The 9557-nt window shown below is 41.4% G+C and overlaps 1 long non-coding RNA gene across 1 annotated transcript in view; it reads left to right on the top strand.

Moving 5' to 3' along the window:
- Positions 429-9557, top strand: part of LOC110261639 — a 66097-nt gene continuing 56968 nt past the window's right edge. Inside the window, exon 1 of the long non-coding RNA XR_002346022.1 lies at positions 429-974. This is a non-coding gene — a long non-coding RNA (uncharacterized LOC110261639). The remainder of the gene's footprint in view (positions 975-9557) is intronic.

The raw sequence follows: 9557 nt of genomic DNA, 5'->3' as shown, positions 1-9557 counted from the left end.
TAAATAATGAATTTCAGGAAGAAAAAAATATTGGAATTAGAAGGGGGATGAAAGAAGAAAGGGAAAACAAAGAAATTGGTAAGCATGGATAAAACTAAATATTAAGATTTATTTTATTAAAAAAAAGTTAGGAGTTGCCTGGTAGCTCAGTGGGGTAAGGATATAGTGTTGTCACTGCTATAGCTCAGGATGCTGCTGTGGCACAGGTTTGATCGCTGGCCTGGGAACCCAACATGCTGCAGGTGTGCCCCCTGCCACACACACACCAAAAAAAGAAAAAAAAAATTAATGTGGGAAGTTTTAAAAGAAAGTGAAACAAATGTCATTATAACAAAATCAATTACTCCATGAATTGTAGACAATGAAATTTATATAAATGAGGACAGTTTGTAGCTTTTTTTTTTTTTTTTTTTTTCGTTTTTGGCCGTGCCTGCCTGTGGCATATGGAAGTTCCCAGGCCAGGAGTGACGATGCTAAATCTTTAACTAGTAGGCCACCAGGGAACTCCAGTTTTTAGCTTTTATCTCAGTTTAGTTGTTTCTGCTCAGAGGCAATGTCCTAATAAAAATTTCTTATATATAAGTATGTAATGAAAATTCAAAGATAAAATAGTGTCATCAAAAGTATTTGGGGGGAGTTCCCACTGTGGCTCAGCAGTAAAGAACCTGACTAGTATCCATGAGGACATGAGTTCAGTCCCTGGCCTTGCTCAGTGAGTTAAGGATCAGGCATTGTCTTCAGCTTCAATGTAGGCAGCAAAGGTGGCTTGGATCTAGCATTGTGGTAAAGGCCGGCAGCTACAGCTCTGATTCAACTCCTAGCCTGGGAACCTCCATATGCCATGGGTGAGGCTCTAAAGAGACAAAAAAATAATTTTTTTTTTGTAGGAGTTTCCGCTGTGGTGCAGTGGAGTAAGGATCCAACAGATCTGACTTGACTTCTGTCCCTGGCTGGAGAACTTCCATATGCTGCAGGTGAGGCTGAAAAGAAAAAAAAAATTTTTTTTTCTATGCCACTATTATTCTCCAAGCCTAAATTAACCCTTCTCAGAAAATGTACATTTGGTTATTCCACTTTGGGTATTTTACTTTGGATTGGCGGAAATTTATAGAGGTGAAGACTCTATTCCTCCCTCTCAAGCATTTTGGGTTTTTTTCTTGTTTGTTTTTTCTGTCTTTTGTCTGTTAGGGCTCACATCCGCGGCGTATGGAGGTTCCCAGGCTAGGGGTCAAATTGGAACTACAGCTGCTGGCCTCCACCACAACCACAGCAACATCAGATCCAAGCCGAGTCTTCGACCTAAACCACAGCTCATGGCAACACCAGATCCTTAACCCAACTGAGCGAGGCCAAGGATTGAACCTGCAACCTCATGGTTCCTAGTCAGATTCGTTTCCACTGCGCCACAACAGGAACTCCATCTCTCAAGCATTTGACTTGTGTTCATTTTGAACACAAACTGTTCCTTGATTTAGTCTAAGAAATTCACATTCTTTTATTAGTCATATAGCATTAATAACATTAATATAGTAATGTCAGAATTACTCCTTTTAAGAAAAAAAGTTTTTGAAAGTTTATTTTGTATTCATCAGGCAGTAACAGTGATTTCCTGTGTAATTTGGGGTATTTGTTGACAGTAGTGTACATAATGTGAGGAAAAATTTTACTTTTCCATGAAGTGAGCATTATGGGGTTATTATTAAAGAATGAATCTAACACTACTTTAAAAATTTTGCCCAGCTATTTACATTTGGATTCTATGCATTTTAATTCTAAATTTAACATCATGGGTTAGCATGATTGCCTGAAGGACTACATAAAAGATGATTGCATAATTCTGTGTTATATATCTGTGCTGGCAAATAGATTTGGCATGGAAGAAATTCAAGTAATATTGACAGAGTTCAGATATGTTCTAACTATGGAAAAGATAAATATATGTTGTCCACTGTTGCTCAGTTTCTGAAGTAAAGGGTTAAGAATACAGTTTAAGGAGTTCCCTCGTGGCGCAGTGGTTAACGAATCTGACTAGGAACCATGAGGTTTCGGGTTCGGTCCCTGCCCTTGCTCAGTGGGTTAAGGATACAGTGTTGCCATGAGCTGTGGTGTACGTTGCAGACGCAGCTCGGATCCCTCGTTGCTGTGGTTCTGGCGTAGGCCGGCCGGCAGCTACAGCTCCGATTAGACCCCTAGCCTGGGAACCTCCATATGCCGCGGGAGCAGCCCAAGAAATTACAAAAAGACAAAAGACAAAAAAAAAAAAAAAGAATACAGTTTAAGAATGGGAATTAGTCAAGGAAGGTGACCTTGTTATTTTAGTAGCTTAGCTCACTAAAGGTTTGTTCCTCTGCAAGTCACTGTGCACTCTGGGTTGGCAGGGGTGGCTCTGCTCCAGGCAGTAAGCCATTGACATAGACTTCTTTCTAGGGAGTTTACCTTTGCCTGGGATTTCAGATACTCTCTCCCTGGGATCCTTTGATTCCATCTCACACAGGAGGATTGTGTCAGAGGTTTTATGGACTTGTTTGTGACACTCTTATCCCTATTTGTATTCCATTGACCAGGTACTGCAAGCAAGGCTGGGAGATGTGTATGTAGGTGTGTGCCCAGGACATAGGGAATGGGTTTGGTTGAGTGTATGACCCAGTGTTTTCTGTAAGCTAGCTCATTATGACTTTGTTTTACAAGTATGAAAAAGATAACAGGGGAGTTCCCGTTGTGGCACAGTGGTTAATGAATCCGAGTAGGAACTATGAGGTTGCGGGTTGGACCCCTGGCCTTGCTTAACACTGGGTTAAGGATCCAGTGTTGCTGTGAGCTGTGGTGTAGGTTGTAGGCCTGGCTCGGATCCCGCGTTGCTGTGGCTCTGGCATAGGCTGGCGGCTATGGCTCCTATTTGACCCCTAGCCTGGGAACCTCCATGTGCTGTGGAAACGGCCCAAGAAATAGCAAAAAGAAAAAAAAAAAAAAAAAAAGAAAAAAAGAAAAGGACAACAGGGATGAAATATGTAGTGAACACATTTGTTTATTTCTCATTGACAGTTTTTCCAAGTTAATGACGTTCTGTTATATCTTGATAGCCATTAGCATGCACCCTAATGCTTAAATGTGATTTCACTTATGTGTTTATTGAACAACTCATTATTTTTTAAAATATGCAGTTTGTTTCTTATTTTATATGATGAGTTGGGTGTAAATGTTGCATTACTTTCATTGAAGAAGGCTGTCAGCATTTTGTCTTATAAATTCAGTTTACCTATAAGTATATATCATCTTGGCCTCGTATTTTAAGAGTTTTTTTGTGTTTAAAAATACAACACTCTTCAATAGAGGCTTCACAATTGACAAACACTTGATGCCCCTCCATGTGGCCTGGAAAGTACATGTCTGGGTAGCACTCAACTCCTCCATTTATGCATTTGGAACTTTAACTCTGTGACCTTTTATAAAAGAGGGAGGCTCTCCAGCAAAGCAGAAGTAGAGCAACTCTTCAAATCTACCCACTCTCATCGATGGTGATACCACTTGCCAAATAGCATTGCTTTTGGGTTTGACAGCAGTTGAGCAAAGGAGTTCAGTATACAGACAGGAGAAAAGAAAAATGTGTCAAAGGGGCCTAAATCACTGGGTTTGGCCACACCCAAAGAATGCAGCCTGATTACTTTTTAAAAATTTTTTTATTTTAATTGATTTGCAATATTCTGTCAATTTCTGCTGTACAGCAAAGTGACCCAGTTATATATACATTCTTTTTTTTCACGTAATCCTCCATCATGTTCCATCACAAGTGATTGGATATAGTTCCCTGTGCTATACAGCAGGATCTCATTGCTTATCCAAACCTGATTCTTTTTTTTTTTAACTTTTATTTATTTATTTATTTATTTATTTATTTATTTATTTATTTTTGTCTTTTTGCCATTTCTTGGACCGCTCCCGTGGCATATGGAGGTTCCCAGGTTCGGGGTCGAATCAGAGCTGTAGCTGCCAGCCTACGCCAGAGCCACAGCAACGTGGGATCCGAGCCACATCTGCGACCTACACCACAGCTCACGGCAACACTGTATCCTTAACCCACTGAGCAAGGGCAGGGACCGAACCCGCAACCTCATGGTTCCTAGTCGGATTCGTTAACCACTGCGCCACGATGGGAACTCCCAAACCTGATTCTTATCAGAAGTTTGGGACAGACAGTTCTGTGAGAGTCCAGTGTTCAATATACCAAATGTAAGTTACTAGTAGACTGCAAGAAGACTTCTTATCCGCCCTTCCCCTCATTATCAGTTGGGACAAACTATTATGGAGAGTTTTAACTAAACAAGAAGGTGCTGAAGAGTCTCAGAGAATGCAATAAAGCCCTCTAATTTGGTGTTTTTTCTGATGCCATTGGGGCCATGCTAACATGGATGTGCCTTACTTGTGGTCTTATCATAGACCAAGACAAAAAGGTAAAAGAGGAACCATGCTTTAGGCCCACATGTTGTCCAGAAATGGTTTTGCATTCCCTTCTCTGAATCAGCATCAGGGCAATTAGTTGTTATAATATGCTGGCCAAGAGAATGACATCCAAGGGCGACGGGCACAGGAGACATGTCATTCACACTCGGGGACAGCTGAGGAGAGGTGCCTTCCTTGTGCTCCAGCTGTGCAGCCTACAGAGGGAGAATGCTGTCCAGGTGAGAATTTGCTGTCTGACACCAGTCAACTGTGACTATGTTGAGAGGCTTCTAATTCTCTAGCAAGAGACATACTTTCTTCTTCTTATTTATTTATTTATTTATTTTTGCTTTTTAGGGCCACTCCTGGGGCATATGGAAATTCCCAGGCTAGGGATTGAATTGGAGCTGCAGCTCCAATTCACACCTCAGCCATGGCAATGCTAGATCCAAGCCACCTCTGCTACCTACACCACAGCTCACGGTAACACCAGATTCTTAACCCAGTGAGCAGGGCCAGTGATCAAACCTTCATCCTTAGGGATGCTAGTCGGGTTCTCAGCCTGCTGAGCCACAATGAGAACTCCAAAAAAGACACACTTTCCAGAAGCTTTAGGTGGGAGGCTGTGGCTCCTGGCTCTGCTCAGAACTACTTAGATTCCTTCTCTTCTTCTCCTCCTCGTTTTGTTCCATTAGTTGACAATAACTCTTTAGTTTGGTAAGTCCATGACCTCATCCGCTGACCTGATGGGCTTGTTGTGTAAGCGTCTTCAGTAAGCATGCCTAGTGATACAGGTGTATTTTATTAAGGTTCTCCTTTTTTATTCATTGCAAAAAAGGTTATTCACATCTGGCAAGGAACAGAGGAGCTTTGGTTTTAGGTCATGTTAACCTTTCCCACATTTGAAAAAAAGTTTGTCCCTTGCCATGTTTTGACTCTGAGGCTAAGTCTGTCAGATCTGCTTTGGGCTATTATTGAAGAACCTATGTGTCCAGCAACTGTTCTTACCTAGGACAGAGAATTTAGATGTACGAAATATAGGATATAACTAGTTAATGGGCCTATTGATCCTGGTGTGAAAGCATGTGTATTTGACTCTTGAAAGACCCTCTTACGTTTATTTTACCCAAAGTAAAAACTAAAATTATAAAATCAAGTCCAGTTTCAAATTGGCCAAGCAGCGAGGCCTTCCTCGAAGAAAGTGAGGATACTTTAAAGCTTCAACATCTGTTTTTTTTTCTTTTGGCTGTGCCTCATGGCATGTGGAAGTTCCCAGGCCAGGGACCTATCTTGCACCACAGAAACCACCTGAGCCACTACAGTGGCAATGCTGGATCATTAACCCACTAGATCACAAGGGAACTCCAAGCTTCAACTTCTTTTCTTTCACTCCAGTTTCCTCTATTGCCAAACTGGGAAGACAAGAGATTGATTTTGATAAAGGAGTTGCTATTATACATTATGGTTAGTGGACCACACTGTTAGATTAATGGGATTAGCCTAGTTACTAGGTCCAGAAGCAGAAGTAGGAGTAAAAGCTTCAAGAGAGAAGATCATAGAACTGGCCAAACTCCCATGAGATCTCGGGTATCATCGAAATAGATCCCAAAGCTCAGTACGGTGTTGGAGGCTGGAAATACATCACAGTATTTGGTATGTGATGGTGAATTTCATAGAAGGTTAAACTACTCAAGGAGGAACCAGCTAATAGGTCTGGACAGTCAGTTTCCCAGCTAGTAGGTTACAAAGAGAATGATTCATAGGAGAGCTAGAAAGGTGCCCAGCAAGGTAAGGAGGCATCCTATGGCCCCAAGACCAAGTAAGGCTGATTACTGGGTGATTAGACTTCCTGTATTAGTGATGCCAGTCCCATGACTTTTTGATAAAACTTATTTAATTTTTCTGATCTCAGCCAGATGCCAGTACATCTTGGTGCTGGGCAGTGTCCATCCAGAACAAGGGCACCTTTTTCTAATTTGTGTAGAATTTCAATGTGGGGTAGCTATGGCTCTGACTGTGCTTCAGAGAATCAAAGGAGGGGTCATACATCAGTGATTAGACTGTTAAAGGGGACCAGACTCTGCCCGAGGTGAATGATGATTCATGAGAGAGCTCCAAGAGGAAAAGACCCTTATGCTGTTGGAGCTGGAGCTCTAAAGCACAACGTCACAATTAATTCATCTTGAGTATGTTGCAGGTTGCCTCAGAGTTGAACTGCTTAACCCTTGGGGAAGCTGGCCAAGGTCAGGGATAGCCAGAACCTTCATCTTGGTCACCTCTGTCCAAGAGCAGCCTCATCCGTTTAGGTAGTATGCATGCATTACGATTACACTCTCAGTGTGCCATGGTGTGAACAAGTTTGGGGAGCAGTGCTACAAGGTCTCACTTTTCAGAAGACCTGGGTTTGCCTTCTTGAAGGAAATGTATTATCTTCCTCATATATGGTTATCTGGTTCCCAGAACCACCAGGAAATACTGAAGTGGGAAAATGTCTGCTAAAGACCCTTCAGCTACAACTGGTTTCTAAGACAGAAGTCCTGGAGGATACTGTTGTGAATGGGCATAGATTGATGCAAAGGATAAACTCTGGAATACTGGGGAAAATGAGCCATTTAGCTCAAAGTTAAGTAGCTGTGACAATTTCTACTTAAAACGAACAACCAATCTTCCCAGTGTTGGTGTCATAGCAGCTATGATGACCTGAGCTGCTGTTGACATCATGTTGGTTCTCTCCTTGAAATATCTCCCAGGCCAGACTCTTCCTTTGTATTGTCTTTAACCATATCACCCCCTTTCTTAACAGGCAGGACCTCCACATTTGGTTGTGCAGTGCCCAAAACACACAACTCTATGCTAAAATCCTTGATATTCTCCACTGTCTACTGAATGGAGGTTGAATTTTACAGTCTGGCATGCAAGGCTTTCTGTGGTCTGGCTTCAATATGCTCAAATCAGTGAAGATGCTGGTGGGAAACAGATGGCTCACTTAAAGGGTTAACTGAGGAGAATTTAATGCACAAACTCTTTAAAAAGTAAGGAGTTCCCTTGTGGTACAATGGGTTAAGGATCCAGAGTTGCCACTGCGGCGGCTTAGGTTGCTGTTGTGGCACAGATTGGGTCCTTGGCCTGGGAACTTCCACATGCCACAGACAGAGCCCTCCCCCACCAAAAAAAAATTGGTGAGTAGCATTGAGGCAAAACCAAACAGGGATGATGAAACACCCAGGAGCTAGCCACAGCAAAGCATTACCTACCCCTGGGCTAAATGGACAAGGAAATCAGGGGTGGGTGATGTTAGACCCTGGAGAGAACTTGGAGCCAGAGAGATGGGGAAGTCAGGAGCTGTAACCATAGGCTTGCCAGTGCCCTTCCCCCACCCAACCCTTGCCAAACCAACTGGAATCCTTGAGGACTACAGAGTGGGGGTGATGCAGTCCCTAGGGGCCAACCTCTGCAGGGCAGAAAAGATTGGAGAATGCCTGTGGGAGAATTACCAGCACACTCCTTCCCTCCTTCTAGTCCTCCCAGCCTGTGCGTTAGGCATGCTTGTTCCTTTTCTTAATGGTGCTGTGGTAATTCACATACCTGCGACTTTACTCACAGTTAAGCCTCAGTGTGGAATGCCCTTCTTACCATCCTCCTGTGTTTATACATTTGAAATCCTACTGCCCCTTTAAATCCCAGCTTAAAAGTGACCTTCTTGAAGGCTTCTTGAAGACTTCTCTGATCCCTCAGGCAGAATCCTCTAGGCCAGGGATACAAATGGCTTGCAAAGCCTGAAATATTCACTCTCCAGCCCTTTCCAGAAAAAGCTGACAATCCTTGCTCTAAACCTGCACTGTCCAGCATGGTAGCCATTAAACTGCATGTGGCTACTGCAATAGAAAAATGGAATTTTAGATTTTAATTAGTTAAATTTTAAATTATAAAACCATTTCTCAGTTCATTTATGGGAAACTTTAAGTGTTTAGAACAACTGGCTCTGCAAATCTATTTTTTCACCTGCAAATTTTATGAACTTTCAATATGGATCAAGTATTTCTGAAGAAAATTTAATTCCAAGTTGTAATGTGCCATAGGTACACACTGGCTTTTGAAGACTAAGAAGAAAAATAAAGTAAAATACCTTAATTTTTATATTGATTACATGTCAAAATGAAAATATTTTATATATATACCTCTTTCTTTTTCTTTTTAAGATGTGACTATTGGAGAATTTACAATTACATAGATGCTTGCATTATATTTCTGTTGGGCAGCAGTTTTCTATACTAGCCTCCAGAAACTTTTTGAAATAGTTTTTGTGCTGCTGTGAATATATGTGTCTTCCTCTCTCAATTATAAGTTTCTTAAAGACTGGGATGCTAAAAAAAAAAAAAAAAAAACCTTAATATACATTGCATGTAGTAAATATTCAATTATTGCCTAAAGCATTGAGCCAAAATAAAGGCTCCGTTCAAACACTTCTTGAAAGTAGATGGATGATTCTCTAAGTTTTTAAAAGGAAAGTTTAGGAGTTCCTGTCGTGGCTCAGGGGTTAATGAACTCGACTATCATCCAGGAGGATGCGGGCTTGATGGCCTCACTCAGTGGGTTAAGGATCCCGTGTTGCTGTGACCTGTGGTGTAGGTCACAGATGCGGATCAGATCCTGCATTGCTGTGGCTGTGGTGTAGGCCTGCAGCTACAGCTCCAATTGGACCCCTAGCCTGAGAACCTCCATATGCCGGGGGTGTGGCCCTAAAAAGACATATAAATAAATAAGTAAATAAATAATAAAAGGAAGGTTTAGACTGAATATCAGTGAACTTTAAGGGCTTCAGTTTTGTAATCAAAGTGCTTTCTTACTGTAAGATTTAAGTCCCAATAAATGACTTCTTACAGAGGAAAAGTATATAATGGAATTTTTCTTTTCTCATGGTTTTTCAGAATTTATATGTCCATCTCTAATTTTTTAACTACAGAGGATTCCTAACTGTGTCAGAAAGCAGAAAACTGCCAAACAATCATGGTATACCAGAGATATGTTATAACCAGAGGTTGGGTTTTAAGGGATCAGCATCAATTAAACATACTGTAGATATGAACAATAATATATTATAAATTCAATTCAAATCTAGT

The sequence above is a fragment of the Sus scrofa genome, chromosome 7, assembly GCF_000003025.6.
Source record: "Sus scrofa isolate TJ Tabasco breed Duroc chromosome 7, Sscrofa11.1, whole genome shotgun sequence".
In the NCBI taxonomy this organism is placed as follows: Eukaryota; Metazoa; Chordata; class Mammalia; order Artiodactyla; family Suidae; genus Sus; species Sus scrofa.
This window is presented reverse-complemented; position numbering and strand designations above follow the sequence as displayed.